This window comes from Aptenodytes forsteri, unplaced genomic scaffold, assembly GCF_000699145.1.
Source record: "Aptenodytes forsteri isolate BGI_AS27 unplaced genomic scaffold, ASM69914v1 Scaffold137, whole genome shotgun sequence".
In the NCBI taxonomy this organism is placed as follows: domain Eukaryota; kingdom Metazoa; phylum Chordata; class Aves; order Sphenisciformes; family Spheniscidae; genus Aptenodytes; species Aptenodytes forsteri.
Window position 1 is genome coordinate 5,004,280 of NW_008796221.1, and position 17,879 is coordinate 5,022,158.

The 17,879-nt window shown below is 40.6% G+C and overlaps 1 protein-coding gene across 1 annotated transcript in view; it reads right to left on the reverse strand.

Moving 5' to 3' along the window:
* The window catches only part of LHFPL3 (lipoma HMGIC fusion partner-like 3), a 187,379-nt gene that overhangs the window by 168,827 nt on the left and 673 nt on the right, over window positions 1–17,879 (reverse strand). The gene's annotated exons all lie outside the window — the stretch shown is intronic.

A 17,879-nucleotide genomic window follows, 5' to 3' on the forward strand; every position in this document is an offset into this window, starting at 1 on the left:
GATTTCTCTAAGTGTTCGTGATTGAAATTATCCATCCACCATCTCTGCAGGTAGCACTAAAATTCACAGCTCAGGAATAGTATCCAGATCTTTGCCAGATTACTACCCTTGGGTGAAAACTGTTATCTTCTTACTGCTTTCGTGCTTTTTCGAAGGAAACTCTTCCCAGATGGGTATTAGCATTAGAGAAGAAACAGATACACTTGTACAATAGCAAGGATTATTTACCTGGAGTTTCACTATTATCCCTTTACTTCCAGGCTCACACCATTTTTTCTGTCAGATCCGCAAGTAAAGTGACAACCAGAGCATACATAGCATGAACAGCCTTTGAGAATTTCTAAGAGACAATTTGCAGGTTTTTCTCTATTCTTCAGACACCAGGAATCTAGCTTGCAGCAATGCACCACAAATGACTACCCATTTGCTTTTAAAATGTTACAGTGGAACACACTTAGGCATCCATCAACCATGACTGCACAAAGGGTGCTTAAATTACCCATTCCTGTCATCCGTGCTACCTGCATTTTCTCATGAGCATGCCCTATGAGAGAATTATCTCAGTTGCATAGACTGTTTACAAAAAGGGCAAATATATTTCTAAGAAAAATACTTCAGTAAGTGGAGCCAATAGTGAAGAAGGAGAAAGTCCTCCTCCTTTATTGAGACTTAAACTAAATTCTGATTTATAGTGGAGAGCACTGAAAGTCTCCAAGATTTGGTCCTTCTGATCAAGGTGAGGTTGCCCCTCTCCATCCAGTTGCAGAAAATCAGTGTTGGCTGCTGTTCCTCTAAGTCACTCTGTAAACAGATCCTCTTCTCTATGTATGCCGTCTTTCCTGCATGCCACCTTCTATCCACTCGAAGCAGTCCTAGTTGAACAACCAGAACACGTATAGGAAGACGGAAAAAGCGAAATGCTAAATCTTGTGGGAACTTAAAGCTAATGCAGTCATCTGCATGGTCCCAGGATGTGGCTTGAATATCTTTGGTAACTCCTTGGGCACCAACTGTACTTCTGTTCCCTGCAGCAATTCTTGCCAACAGAAAACCCTACTGCATGCCAGTATGCTGGGGATGCTGAAAACCAGTGGTCTGAACAATCTGTCACTCATGTCAGTTCAAAAGAGAATCACTGTGGTGGCACTCGCTGGCACTGTGAGTAAATGAGCCATGAGCTACATATCTGGATATGCTGCAGTTCTTTTCTGAAAGAAAAAGCAAGTCAAAAAGGAAGTGTAACAGTCTGCTGAATGCTGAAGTGACCAAATAAATAGGATCAGCTAAACCTTGCTTATCTGTCAGTCATTCCTCCCTGTATGACAGCAGTCCTCTCAAGCCTCCCCGTGGTGATCACAGCCTCAGTACTTGCTTGGGTTCCTGAATTTGATGCATTTCAAGCCACGTCATCTGCTTACGTTATCCAGTCATTTTGGTCTTGTCATCCAAGGGAAAAACCTGGTTTGGCCAAATGTGTCGCATCACACATACTTCCAGCACATGAAATGAAAGGCTAAAATAATCCCCATGAATTTTGTTCTCAAATTCAGAACTGCACTGCCATGATTGCAAAGTGACATATGTCAAAACGGAGCTGAGTACCTCATTAATGCAGAGATAAACACACAGAATATGTTGTTTGGAATGGCAACGCAGTGTGTTTATATATGTATGCCACTATTTATCGTCCTACAGATGCCTGCTCACAGTGATGTACATCCACAAATATGTTTAATTTTGCTTTTTCTTATTCTAGGTAATTACCATTTTTCCTTGTTTACACTGACTACTACTAAGATGGCCTAGAGATCTCTGAGTTTTTCTAAGGGTGAGGGGTCATGTCACACAAAGCAGACCCAGAATCCGCATGCAATCAGTTCTTTGCAGTAATGACAGCCCATGCCCGTAGAGCATTTTTTAAGGAATTATCTCACTCTCATTTTACAGCCAGCAAAACTCAGAAAGGTGAAATGACTTACCCAAGGTCGCACAGCAGGCTCTGTTCAGTACATAGTTACTATTGTTGCAAATTGGGTAGCTCATCAAGCTCATGCTACTCACACCACTCAAATAAAATTCAAACAATAATTATTATTTTTACTGCAATTTGCACAGCAGTCAAGGCTGGAGGCCACAATCAGGATTCAGCTTATGTTGGGCTCTGTTCAAACATCAAATCCAATCCAGTCCCTGCTCCAGGGGGCTTGCAGTCTCAGTAGGGACATAATTCTGTGGGAACACAAAACGCGATGGAAAGGGAGGGAAGGAGAGAGGGAGGGACAGAGGCGGTAACATGAATGTAAGGTTTCACATTGGTTTGGGTAACTGTGAAGACTGGAAGCTTACTATTACTTAAATTATTTAGGTGGGTAAGAAATATAAGCACGTTACTGACAGCCACCTGTCCAGTTACTTAGGTAGCAGTTTAAGTCCATAATCTTAATTGCACAAACACTTCCCTTTCACTCCCATGGTCTTTGATTACATTGCCAGACAGCAACTGGATCCTGCTATTCGCTCTTCAGGGGACTGACTCAAACTGCACTAGTCCCATACTTACATTACACTGTACTTTCTAAAGAGTGATATTATACTTAATTTTACAACTCCCTCTCTAATCTGCTGCTAGGGCAATTCTTGCTGTAGACCTTTTTATACTGTGTGTGCTTATACATTTTACAGCACGTGACAATTTGGTATACTAGCTATAAGCTAATGAAATCATTTCACTCATGCTAACTTTTACTAAGCTCTGCAGTAATATAATACGTATTAACTCCCACCTTACCGTCTGTTACTGCATCCCAATGTGGCTCCATGCTAGCAGTACGTTATGTACCAAACGACCATACAGCCATTCCTCTTTAAAAGACTTAACTGGGTATAAAATTGATTGCACAAGGCTCACTTTATGTTTACATCATAAATACAAATTTTCTCTTCTTGTGGAGTCACACTGTGTTTCATCTGATGGTACAGCAGGATATTGAGTATTACAAGTGTGCAATGAGATTTCGATATAATGTCATACAATGTAAGAATTAATAGCTCCTCTAATACTGAATGGCATAGACACAATGGGATTATTTGCAAGAGTAAGACTGCTCAGTACCAAGTCAGGATTGCTGAACGGTCCTTAGAAGTTATCCCCTTAGTTTTTTGGTATGGATCTGCTACCCCGTTATTTATTATAATGCATGTATTTGTATAAATAATGAAAAAGGGTATACAGGAAATATTTGATTGACATCCGTAAGCTCAGATGCATGGGTATTTTTTCTGGATTTCAATTAAGCCAAGCATTTAAAATGTGTTTCCAACCCATCAAAGCATGTGCTTAAATCCTTTGCTCAGCTGATGGAGTCTGTTGAAACAAACGGGCAGCTTTTCACTGACGCTAACAGATTCTAGATCAGCACAATAATACCATAATGTACTCTAGAAGAGCTTGAGAAATCACAATTTAAATACATTATTTTACAGAACAGAAGAATGAGCATTCATTTACGATGACTTTCCTTGCTCCTATTCTCAATTGGCTAAATCTACATACAAATTAATGACCTATCACAATGTTTGTTGAGGATACAGCATCAAAAACTAAGGCATCGCAGAACTTACATAAAAAATACTAATGCAATTTCATTTTAGACTATTAAAACTTTTCAGAAAATGGTGTTAGGTATGCATTAGTACCTGCATTTATTCCTGACAGGTATCACTGAAGCTCAGCAGAACTGAGGTATTTACTTAAATGATTAGAACCTGACTTTTAGTACTATGATAAATGGAAGCAATAAATAACAACAGCTTTGTTTAGCAACTGTTAATACCTATTTTGCAGCTCTTTATACACTATCCACTGATCTCCTTCAGCATCAGGTAATTCAAATTCCTTTATCATATTTCTGATACCTGCATTTATGACACTATGGCTTTATTTTAATCCCAGGCAAAACACATTAAGAAGGAACTATGATTGACAGTATATCGTTAATTTAGAACAAAATACTTGTTTAATCATCCCTAAACCAAACTTTATAAATCCAAGTCACAGGCAAACCTAATTTAATAAAATCCAATGTATGAAAGCATAGCCTATGTCTATATTAGCAAGTTGTGTATTGCAACAGAGTGGATCTAAAAAGTGAAACAGCACTGAGGACCGAATATTCACAACATGTGTGTTTCAGAGGTTTCACTTTGGACCAGCCCTACTCTGGTCCTGTGGAAGGCACACACACTAGTGGTAGAAGTGCATCAGGCGTACTCCCAGAGGACATCTGGTTCAGTTTATTTAGAAAGAAACCCAGTTTGCGTATCCCACGACTGCTCCACAATGTGAATCAAACTGTAGTAAGCTGGGACAACTGGAAGATTAACTTTAAAAATGCACTCCTGACCAAAACTAAAACACTCTTACAGTCAGCCCCATGGATGGTCCCCTTGCAGACCACTGGCCAAAGTAGGCAGTTTTAGCTGGCTGCATAAGCACTTGGTCAACTCCAGGATCTCTGAAGGCTTATCCAGCTGAGAGAACACCTATGCCACCCATGCATGGTGGCTCTATTCAGAACAGCTCATATCCAGGGCTAATTAGGTGCCTGAGACCAGGCTGGCTTCATAACCACAGAGGGTGGGATTCAGCTCCAGACTGAGAAACCTAAATGAAAGTGTTTTACAGGCAAGTTAAGAATAGAAGCTAGGGTTTGATTCACTTGCCAGCACGTTGGTGCCTAATGCCACTTCAGCTGTTCTACCACTTGTGAGACATCTGTGTGTAGATGACAGAGAACCTACAGAAGACCTGTGTCCTTTTGGAAAAGCAGTTAGAGGTCAGACAGGACCCTTGAGGCATTTTAAGCACAGACACCTGGATGTAGGCAACTGCTTGATGGCTTGGCCTCCACAGACTGACATCATATCCTAAGACCCTGCACACTCCTGGATTCACTGCAGAAACACTTGACTGGCCTTGCCAGAGCCAGGTTAGGTTTGCCAAGGCCAACGGTGATAGCACCCTATTGCAGTCTGACAGGCTAAGCCAGATCTGTGTAGTCAGGTATTCCATTGCATATTCTCTGGCACATCCCTGCTGTTGTATCTATGCTCACCCATCACCTGATGTAGTGTAAATTAAAATGGAGCTGTCTGTAGAAGTGTGCTTTGCATTTGGTTCAGACTTGATTTTGGAAAAAGCAGCCCCAAGGAATAAAAAAAATTACGCCTCTTGGGAAGAGACAAAAATGCAGTTACAATTTCCCAGACAACCTCACTTTTGCCTCGGCACAATTTCTCCAACATACCATATAATTAAAACTAAATGAAATGTTGTGTTATATGTTTAACATTCAGCTATTAAATATACCATCTTAGGTTCACATAGAAACTCACTGAATTCAGTGAGGCTAAATTTAAACCCAGATACTTGCATCTGCAGATCTGTCCCTAAGGGTGTAAAACGCCGAACAGACATTTTTAAGTATGCATACTGCATGCGATAACTTTCACAGAAATGTACAAGATTAGAAGTGTTTAATTTGAAGCTCAGGGTGTGCCTTATATACAGTTGTTTGATGCACTGAACACTTGTTTATCCCGTTGACAAAGTGCTCCCTCCTCTCCCTCCCTCTCAAACTGCCACAGGAGGCAGGAAAAGAGGCAGCAAGGACAGAACAGGGAACTGTGCGCTGCTCCGCTTCCCGTCCCGCGTGAGCAAAGACCACTTGACGAGCCCGTTCTTTCTACAACATCCAATGCATTTGACACAGCCTATTCACACAAAAAATGAAGCATCCAGTAGCATATCAACAAGATGAAGAGATTTTACATGTTTCTTAGCTATTTAGGAAGACTGTTTACGTAGCAGCATGGCATCACAAAATAATTACATGCATGGAGAGATAACAAGGGACAACTTCTTTAGGAAACATCCTTAGCAAAACTAGATCTCAGGTTACTCACAGAACTCATGATTTATAAACTGTTTTTCCTGAAACCTTGGTATTTTAGAATATTTTAGAGATTTATTTTTCAACTACTTTCACTTTTAAACATCAGTATTTAGCTGACATAAATTAAATTTTCTTAAAGGAAATTAAATGTCCAAGTCACGTGAAAATGCTGAATGCAAAGGGAAAATGTGAAGCACATTACTGCAGCAGCTGTTGTTGACACTGTTTTACAGTTTTGCTGGGAATTTAAGGAAAACCCTTGCTTGTTTGGTCAGAATGCCAGGCAGGAATGGAGCGCCACTTGACAGATCTACAAATCTTGGTCACTGTCTATTTTTAATCCTAGAAGGCACCGAGATAGGAGTGATACTGTTTAAAAAACAGAACAAATGGGAGTAGAATAGAAAAGAGCATTCACCTAGATGAATCAGTTCTGAGAAATGAGACAGAGAGGAACGAGGCATGCCGTTACAAACACCGCATTCTGTAATCTCTTTCAGACACTCATCTGTTTCCAGTGTACAGCTCAGTATTTTACCAAATCTCCTCCGCTCAGAAAGTTGTTGCAGAACCTTGCTGCTCTAATAGTTAGAAACCTTCTTTTAATTTCCAGGCTGAAGTGATTTCTATCCAGATAATATCCATTTGTTCTTGTCTCAGCATTAGCCACAAGTTTAAAATTGTTAGTTTTCACTCTACAGTCCATGGACTCAGGAGGGCTTCATAAACTACTTGTGAGATTTTTAAAGTGCCATGAAGCAAAGCAGGCCTAACAGGCTGTAATTTGCTCTAACAATGCTACAGGGCATGTAGCATCATCTTTGGAAGAAGTTTAGGAAATCACATCAAATCAAAGTGAAAATCACTGGCTTAAACAGCTCTTTTCCCTTCCACTTGTTTTTTTAGCCCTTCCATGTGTTTTTAGACAGCAATCATGGACATCTTATCAACCTTCCTCTTTGTACGTTAAACTAACCAAGCTTTCCTAATTTTCTCCTTGCAAGAAATGTCACTGGTCACTGGTTTCCGTTTTGAAGTTATTGCAGTCTCAGTCAGAATTGGACATCGGCGTCCAGAATCCCACATGAAATATCACAGTGCATCACGTAATGATGTCAACATCGCCCTAAACCAGCTGGAAATACTTCACGAAATACATGCCGGGATCATGTATGCCCTCTTCACAGCTGCATTACATTGACATCCCATTGCCATCCTTTGGTGAACAGATACACTCAGGTCCTCTCTTCACTCATTGTTATCCGTCCTCAGCTTGCATGGCCTTTTGTTCTGCACCAGTGAGTGCATGCCACCACTATCGCCTCGCTCCTGAAGGTAGACAAACGGTGAAGTGTCAGCTTGGAAATGACTGTTGGTGAGCCAGCTGATGATGCCGTACTAACTGACAAATCCAATCAAACACAAATGCCTGACATGAACTAAATGCAAGTGATTGCGGCTGGTAAGCCATCAGCATGTTTGGACTATTTTGAACTATATTTTTCTAGTATAATGACCATGAATTGCAATTTCAAGCTTTTTATTTTACTGATGTTCTAATATAACTTCATCAGTAATAGGAAGGCTAAATACTAAGACACAGCAACCAAGTAATAATTAACTTTCTTTAGAGGAACATAAAGCTACAAGGATGAATAGTTTTATTTTCATGGGAAGTTTAATACTTCTCTCATGGAATTAATCTTAAAACTTTGAATTAACTCTTTGCAAAGCTACACTGAATGTCTCTCAAGCAAAGACTCAATGCATAACAGTTTTATAGTGTTCAAAGATGTATTAGCCAAGCTGAAGATACCTGGGGAAAATCTGATTTTGAAACACGCAGTCTACATCAGAGAGAAGATTCATTTATGATTTTTAGGCTCATGGGTAACTTTCTCCCACTACCTCTAAGTGAAAAACTTTTTTGTGGCTTGTTCTACATTTTTGATCACTTCTTCCTCTTGTCAAAGGTTACAAACACCTTTCTTTTTCAAGGTCATTACTAAGTCTAGTTTCAAAGCTAACTACACTTCATGCAAATTTTTCATCCACAGATTTTTTTTATTGTTAATTTAAACAAAGAAAATCAGAAATGAATACTATGGCACCGAGCTGCAGTTATAAATTGGTTTAAATTAAAGGACTAAATCCCATGTCACGTTAACTTTCCTGCATAGATAATTCTTGAGCTCCTCATTTTGAGACTTTGCTACATATTGGTTATGTCTACACGGATAAATTTAGCAGTGCCAGAGAGCATTCCCAGGCATTGAAACCCAACTGTCTATGCTATTAAATTGTTAGAATTGTCCCACAGCATGTGTCACAGGAGTGTTTTTCATCTGTTCCAACTAACAATCTTCCAAAATATTGCCAGGGCACAGTTTGCAAGTTAGGACATGCCAGGAATGGTTCCCAATAGGCAGTATGAGTACGGTGACCCACTTTTAGAAGGTAAAAAAATGTAATAGTATGGACACTGGCCAGTGTGCCAATTGACTCTGCACCAGAGGGTGGTTCTGGACATGCTTAATTTGCAGGTACAGGCAGAGCCACTGCATCCCTCTGTTGGGCCCTGGCAAGCTGAGGAGATGACTCGAGATGGAAATGTCTGAGCCTAACTTTGAAGACTGTTAATCTCCAAGAAGCACAGGATCATTTATGTAGGTGGTTCACGCTTACATGCTGTCATCTGGGCTGTTGCAAAACAACCCTCTCCAAGACTCCTCTTGCCCACATCAAGACACTCCATGTTACAAAGATCTGAGGAGCATTTGCTTTTCTGCAGCCACTCCAGAAGCCTGTTATTGCAGAGGAAGGGGCAGGAGGTCAGACAGGAGGAAAATACACTGCTGCTAGCCTGCCCTCCTCCCCTCCCTGCTAAAATCTTCCCTGATCTTAAGAGACCTTGTCCTATTTTATTCACACTTCTGCTGCACACAAAGTTCATAATGACAAATGAAGTATTGTAGGGTGGAGGTTGCAGAGGTACAGTCTAGCAGGGCAGTACAAGACACATTCTGGCCACGATAATCGCATGAGATCACTCACCTTATTCAGTGAACTTCTACAAGTAAGGTGCATGACTGTTGACTTTTAGCAGTAAACAAAAGAACCTCCCAAGGTTTCACAAGTAGTGTTTTCTAAACCTCTCAACTCAGTATATTTGTCTTTGACCTTGCAAGTACAGCATGTCTAGATTTCCTCTCTATAAACTTTTCCTTTCTGAAAGATAACCAGAAAAATAAGGAAAGTGGAATGTGTGACAACTCATCAACTGTTTGTAATAATTTATTTCAAACCATTTATTCGGTAGATCTCTCCTTCTGATGCAGTCTCAATTACTTGATTGAATAATATTCTCTGAAATAGCACATGATGTGCTTGTGTCAGAGAGGCTCTCCACAGAGGCCATCAGCTACCTTTTAAAATCAATGAAATTCATAAATTTGCATCTGGCTTCTCAAGGAGAAAATAAAGGAACCTTTCCCCCGGTACGTATGACCTTCTCATTCTAAGGCCAGCTTGTTTCAAGTCTTCTGCATCTCTGAATGCCAACGTGAAGATGGAGAATATCTTTCTTAGAATAGATAGATCTTGAAGTCTATTATATTCCCCTTCTTAAGGATTCTAGCCATAATTCTCTCTTAGTAATTGGGATTTGCACACTGTTCCACACAGTAATGCATATTCTAGCTATTCACTCTGTCATGCTGCCACTGCATTTTTAACAATGCTGATAGCAACCGATGTTACCGAAATCTGCAGACTTTTCAGGCTCTAGACTTGTTTATGTCTTTTTTTTCATTTCACCATTTCTGAGCAAAAATGCTTTTATTTTTTCCTTTGCGATGCCTCACTACTGTGACCCTGCCATTCCTCACAGGTGGATCTTGTTAGTTTTCAAATATTGAGTCCACACTGTCTGATCACACCACAGATTTTCTGTTCTGATATGTTTGCTGTCTTTATGTTTGCAAGATCAAAGCTAATGCTGTTTATACCACAGTGCTAAAAAGGTTCACTTCTCAAAACATAAAATAACCTCAGTGTTTGAAATCTAGCCTTCTTTTATTCCATACCTTCTACTGCTGATAATATCCATGTTTCTCCTCTTCCTGGCTTCATTTTCCCACATAGCAATTTTCTTCATTAAACTTTTAGAAGGAATTTTTGAACGAACTCAGCAGCAGCCGTATCCTATGCCAGTGAAGACCCTTCAGGTGCAAGAAAGTAGAGCTGCGCCAACACCAGTTGCTTTCCAAAACCCCACTCCCATTTCTCTTTCCCAACAGTATTCAAGTTCTCAGCTCCCCACATTTCAATAGGTGATATTCTCCTCTTTTAAATTTTCTCCCAGTTTCTTTCCCCCCTCCTTTCTTCCCTCCCATACATCTTTTCTTCAGTGAAATGGAATTCGTCCTCAAATTGCCTGGATAACTTCACGCATTTCCTTTTGTATCTTACTATTCTGTTATCTTAGTGTTTTTCAAACAGTGGACCATAGCCCCCAGGATGTTCATAAAAGGCAACTGGGAGAGTTATAAGATGCTGAAATTTTTATTACACTCTAAACCAAAAGAAAATATCTCTTCTCCATTCCCAAAACACCTTTATCCTTCAAAAACAAGTTTTGCTATCAAAATCTCAAATCACTCATACAAATAAATGATACACACGTCTTACATGATACATTTTAGCCAGGTTCCCTCTGGGATCAAGACTGATGTGGCTGTGAGATTTTGAGCCTGATGACCAATTTCAACCAAATTTGACTGACACTACAAGCCTCCAAGATACTAAACTTCTGCAAGTTTTGTGAAAAAGCTGGTTCCTGGGCAGAGCAGAAAGGATCCCAAATTCTTACCAGTGGAAAGACAGGGATAGTTTATCCTGTAACAAATCCAGGTGGCAACTTGAGGACATCAAATCAACATACAAACAGCTTTCTGCCAGCTATAACACATGCTGTGTCCTTGTCAACTACACAGATGAAGAGCCTGTGAGGAGTCGGAGAGTTTAGCTACCAAAGGTAAGGGATGATGGGATGCAAGAAAGAACTTTTGACATTGTGGGCACAAGGTATTTGGGGAAAGAAATTACTTGGAGAGGGGGCACTGGGGCACAGCATTCCTCCCTCATTTCCACTGTTCACAGGATACACCTTTTACCTTCATTTTTATACCCAAAGCATGAAATACATGAAAATGTTTACTTCAAACAAAGTAACGAAACCAAAAAGGCTGCACAGCCCCATCACTCATTTCACCCACAACTTCCCAATAAAACCTTCAGTTCTTCATCTTTCCAACCTAGCCAGCTAACCTTCTGACCCACATTAGGACACGAGCACTTCCCAAGCCGGTATGGCAATACTCATTGCAGCCAGAGTGACAGCAGCAGAGCAGAGGCTCCCATGGGGCACTCCCAGCCCAAGGATGAGGGAGGCACTGCGGATCTCTATTATGCCAGACGGGAAACTTTCCTCTGGAGCCAAATGGACAGAAAATCATATTGGCAGCATGATTTCTCCTCTGGGAAAAAGAAGCACATGTACCAGGCCCGCTTGAATTAGGAGATGTCCTTATAGGCTTGATGAGACAGTCTATTTGTTGGCAAGCAGAGCACTCAGCTCTTTCCCTGGTCCCTGCCCGCCCGCACAGCTCCAGCACCCCATTTCCCCAAGACGCAGAAGCAATCCTCATTTTACCATGGTCAGAGGCCTCAGTATCCCTGATTTTTCAGAATTTTCTCCCTGAAGGTCCGACACCCGCTACTACTCACAGATGACTAAATAACCTCAGTTGCCTCACCTGTGGGTGGGGTGTTAATGCTCTTATTAAAGTCAGTAGCAATGCTGAAACTCAGTTCAAAAACCTGCTTGATGTTCCTGGACTTGTCTTCCTCTCCCTTTGGCCTCCTGTGTGCCTCTCGCTTTACAACTGGGGTACATGGTGGGAACAAAAGCTGGCAGCAGTGTTGGTTAAGGTCCTTTGCTTCTGGTGAGTTAGGCCATGCCTCTTAGAAAGAGGCACCCAATCTTATGTAAAGACTTTAAGTGAAGAAGAAACCACTGTAAAGATAATTAACAAATGAAACTTAACAGGTTACAAATGTATATACCTCATGACTAATGCAAATTTGTGTAACTTCAGCTTCCAAACACATCTGTCAAGTTAAGGAGCACTGCATGACTTGAAATATCCCCCTGTAGATCCTCATACACCATAATGTGTCAATTTTTAATCTTCTTTTGAATAGCAAGAAATTTCATCCTTTTAGCTCTTCTTCTTTCATTTATTTAAATCAGTCCTGAAATCCTTTCTACTTTATACTTGAAAGGGAGTCTTGACAGATGTTTGACCTGGACAGAGCGGGCATGGGAACCACTGTGGGCAAGGGCAGTCTCCCATTTTTTTGCGTACACATTTAGGGACCACATTGAACTTCTCAAGTGCAGCGCTGCAGTGAGAGCTCACATGCAGATGCCCATCTACCACAGCCTCTAATTTCTCTTCTAAATAACTGTTTTCCGTAACACATAATTTCCATAATTCCTCCCACAGTAGACGCCTCCTACATTTTGATCCCCAGAAGTCTTACACTGCATTTGGTGTATTAAAACACAGGCTGCTGAAGCAAGCCCAGGTTATTATGACATCCAAATCAGTCTATGGAATTCGCTATCCTTACTATAGTTTATTAAACAGCTAAATAACTGTTTTCCGTAACACATAATTTCCATAATTCTCCCATCAGTAGACGCCTCCTACATTTTGATCCCCAGAAGTCTTACACTGCATTTGGTGTATTAAAACACAGGCTGCTGAAGCAAGCCCAGGTTATTATGACATCCAAATCAGTCTATGGAATTCGCTATCCTTACTATAGTTTATTAAACAGATAACTATAACTTATTAAACAAATAATTTTTGTGCCACCTGCAAAGTTCAGCAGCCATAAATGTATATTACTCTCCCAACTAATTGTTAAGGATACGGAGGCTACAAACAAGATCCTTGTCTGACTCCACTAGACACCCTGCTCAAATGCTGGTGCAAGACTGTTTTTTTTTTCTAGCCTTCTGGAATTTACCCCTATACCAAGATCTGACAAACAGCAGTAACAAAGGCTCCAAGAGCATCAAGGTCAAGCCTTTTAAGACTCTTATGTAAAAGTCACCTGGTCCTGCAGACTGATTTCAAGTATAAAGGCAAACAACAACATAGCTGCAATGAAGAATTTCACCTTTTCATTCTGAAACAATTCCCTGTTTTAAACGAACTTTTAACTGTGGCATGTAATAACCTCTCTCTTATGGCTGCTTTGGCTCCAAAGAACTGGCAATTGAGCAATATGAAACCAGTTTTAAAAAACGGTTTAAAACAGGTCCAGGGAAAACCTAGGGAACCACAGAAAGACTGATATCTGCACCATGTAAATCAGTAAGAACTATGAAAGACAACGGAGTATGTTGTCATGTGCACGAACATGGCATATTTGTGTGATGAAAGGAAGTCATTTTTCACAAAACTACTCGAGTTCTCCAAAGAAGTAAAAAATAATGCGTACCGTGGAAATTTTCATTAACAAAGTCCACCTGGATTTCCAAAAGACATTTGATAAATCTGTCATTCATAAGTCTTAAAAAAACTAAACTCCCAGAGGATAAAAATAAATGTCCTTGCAAGGATAAATAATTAGAAACAGATGGTAGGAGAATACTGTCAATTTTCCAAGCAGAGAGAGGTCAATGGTGGAGTCCTGCAGGGATCTGTGCTGGAACTTGGGAGCTGCTCACTTACTTATTTATAAATGAGCTGGAAAACAGGGTAAATGGTGAGGTGACAAAGTTTGCTGCTGATATTCATTCAGGGAAGCTAAGATAAAGGCTGACTATGAAGAAAGACTTTACAATACTGAGTGACTAGGCAATAAAAAGGCAAATTAAACTCAATGTAGATAAACAAATATGAAGTCATTTCTTTGAGGGGAAAAAACCTAACTACACAAAATTATGTGCTCCAAGGTGACTATTACCGCTTCAGGACTGAGATCTTGAGGTTATAATAGGTAGTTCTGTGAAAACATCAGCCCACTGCTCACTAACAGTGAAAAAGTGAGTATCAGGAATTACTAGGAAAGGAACAAAGAATGAAAGAGAGAATATTATTATGCCACTGTATAAATGGCTGGTTTGTCTGTCTTGAATATTGCGTGTAGTTCTTGTCCCACTGCCTCTGAAAGGATACAGTAGACTGGAAACGGCTGCAGGCAGGGCAGCAGGCATGGTACAACCTAACGACTAAGGAATAACTAAGAAGCCAGATTCATCAGGTCTCAAAAACAGGTAACTGAGGGGATACGGCAAAGGTGTAACTGGGAACAGCACAGGGAAGGTGTCTGGGAGTCCCCTGTTCACAGCCTCTTCCAATACATGAGCTAGGGGGATCAAATGAATTGGCAGGTAAAAGGTTTAAAACATAAAAAACCCCTACTGAATCTTCACACAACATGTATTAAGCTGTGGAACTCCTTGCTCTGGGGCACTGTAAATGCAAAGTGTTTTATGTTGTTTTGTTCAGCTGTCCTCTTATTGTGGGCATGGGCTTAGGCATCTGCTGAAAAACATATATATTGGTTTCATCCTACTCATCCATGGGACACCTCTATGCCTTTCTTTTGCTTTGTCTACTTTTCTCTTTCCTGTAATTTGCAATGGCCTAGCAGAGAAAAAAAGTAATGACAAATGTCTAGTAATGAAAAAAATCACAATGACAGAACTGAACCATTTAATTTATTTAACTTATAAAGGAATACATCTCAAGAAATGTCTATTTGTGAGGTTCCTTGCAAACTTTAGATGCAGGGTACTAAAGAGTAATAATACCTCATTTCTAACGCTTTCACTAAGTGTTTGTGTTCAGCTGCTCAAATTAAGTAAGTGTACGTGCAAGTGTTTGTATGTATAATTTTGAAATTGCAGAAGGGGAGGCTAGGGGCTGGAGAACGAGGCTGCCAACACTGGCTCTCAAGATATCAAGTGTACCCTGACAGCATTATGCACATGGAACAAAAGAAGCATGGCAAAATCATAAGGGAGTCTACTGTATGTTGTCCTCACGTACACAAAGGAAATAGCTTTTCCTAGGATTTTTCTGCTTAATCATGTCATAGACATGATCAGACAGCAATGAGGATTGAAAGTGCATGTGTCCACGATATTGTTTATCTTTTTGTTATTTAAAAAACACCTCTTCAAAACAAGACCTATATCATGCTGACAATTTCTAATGACTCATGCAGGACAGAATGTGATCAAAATCTTTCTTTTAAAGAAATTAGTTCCTAAGCTTTTATTTGCAATCATAAATCAAGCATGATCCCACATTGAAAAAACTGCTTCTGAGGAGATTTAAATTACATGAGTTTTAAGTATTATAATATGATCTAACTGAATGCTAACACTAAGGTACATAATAACAAGCAAAATCAAAGCTATACTCACATACTTTTTGATTTTACTACTTCAGGTTCAATTTTGTTCCTGTACTATGCAGAACTATATGCATATGTAGATGACATTACTATATTGTTATTTGTGAGATAAGCGTATTAAGCTTATTATTGCCTATTACTTATACTCTCAAAACAGTAAAATAATAACAGAAGTAGGTCACATAGCTCACAGAAAACCTATCAGAACTCATTATAACTCTCGTCCTGCACATTTTTTTCTAAGTCATCCTTCTGTCCCACCACTATTGTTTTCTCCTTCAAAGGATGCAACCCAAACCAATATGGATTTTCTAGTAGTTTTCTCTCCCTTTGAGGAAACTTTTTTGAGGTAATACAGAAATGAACAGTCAGGTAAATGCTGAATTAATGTACAACAAACAACAAAGTCAGGCTCTTTCAACACCCAACATTGTTCCAGTTCTTCCAGGGCATTCATGTACAAACCAGGAAAGACGGCCAATAACCACTTGGTTATACATGTATTCCCCTATTATTTTAATTTTGGAGGTAAGAAGTATGAAAAGTGATTCTGCTGCTGACATAAAACTCATTTTGTTGACTCTTAATGCCAACAGTGCATCTACCAGCTTCCAAGATGACAAAAATTGTGTTATTTTGCCTGAAAACCTATCTTCAGTGTCACGCCTGCACACATGCAGCATGGTAGACTGGTTGGGCTCCTGTAGATCAGCTGCATGCAGTGGTTTCTAAACATTATTATTCACCTGTGCAGAAATGCAGTAAAGGAATCAGATTCATTTTTATCTACCTTGCACTAGCTTCTGTTGGCATAAAGGAGTGGAACCATATAAATAAAACACCATTATCTCTGATGGTGGAAAGTGTAAGGGATTTGGAAATTGTGCTGTCCTACTGCATACCGGACATGAACCGAACAGGCTGAGGATGCACCAAACCAGTGAATATTCATGCCACCTTTTACCAGCGGAGCCATAAGGAGAGGAGACAGCTGAAAGCAAAAGTCCATAATGGAGCCGAGGAAACATCAGTGGTGCAAAGATGAAACAGTTTGCTCTGCCTGGAGCCAAGCGACATGACTGTGTACAATTAATAAGACTGTATCAGAACGCGTGTTACTGAACAGACTAAGTAGCCACCAGCATCAAAGAGGATTCCCAATGCAGAGATAATGAACCCAAACCTAGTCTCACTGGAATCAGGGAAAAATCTACCAATCTCAAGTGACTGCAGATCAATCCCCAAGTGATAAAGAAAGAACCATACGGAAACTTAAGTGACAGAAACAGCATAAAAATATATATAACACACATAAAAACAGCATCGCAGAGAGAAATAGTTAAAGCTGTTTCATACAAACCAGGAATTTCCACTAAGCCTCATGAACTAGGTGGCAAATTGAATAATGCTGAAGCTGCTCAGCAAACAACTCAGAAGAATTATTGCTCGGAAATTGAAATGAATGTAGGTCAATTAAGGGGACTGAAAAAGTGATTGTGAGCCCATTTTGGAGACATTTTGCTCTGTTTCCCTAACAGCTTATTCCTGCAAAGCCAAAACTTCTCAATTTCAGGGTTTTATTGGGAAGGACAAGTAGAAGGTATGCTTTGATTTTAGACCTTTTTTCCAAATTATTGAAGAATTGATCTTTTCTAGCTTGCTAAAACTGATTTTATTACTATCTCAACTCTACAGACCATTCTTTTCTTCTCCTCTGACTCCCAGCTGCACACAAATCACCAGTTCTCTACTAACTCAGAGGGAAAGCTCTGTTGGAAATGCAAAAAGGGATGTCCTGGTGTTCTCCCTCTCTCTTATCACGCGCTTTCCCCAGGGAGACACTGGATGTGATGGGGCAAGTCAAATAAAGTCGGGAGACCTTCTGAGTCAAAACCAGCAACTGAAATTAATTTTTTTTCTTTACACTCCTAACATACAGAGGAAAATAAACGTTGTGAACAGGGGGCACAGACCCCAACCAAAATTCATGCATCTAACATCCAATGACCTCAGCTGCCCTTCCAGTTGGCCAGCAGAAGACCTCGCCATCCCCTCCCGCTGAACCGAAGTGGGCTCTGCCTTGACCAAGTGGAAACCTGGGCTCAGGACTAACCTTCAACAGGCTGGCAGTTGCCTTCACCCATTGTCGCCTGCTCGAGGCGTCCCCACAGCCCCCACTGCCATTTTCTCCTGACCTTTAGTGATAGACCAAGCGCTGGAGGACAGCCTGGGGCTGTTTGATGCTCACGGGTCAGTTCACAGGCCGAAACCGGACAATTGCTCCGGGCACCCCTGCTCCTCGGGGGGGTGCGAGGGGGTGAGCCTGACCTCGGCCCACGCTCGGTACCCACGCGGGCGGTGCGGCGGCCCGAGGCAGGCACCGGCACCGCTCTGCAACGCTGCTGACGCGTCCCGGCGCCCCCC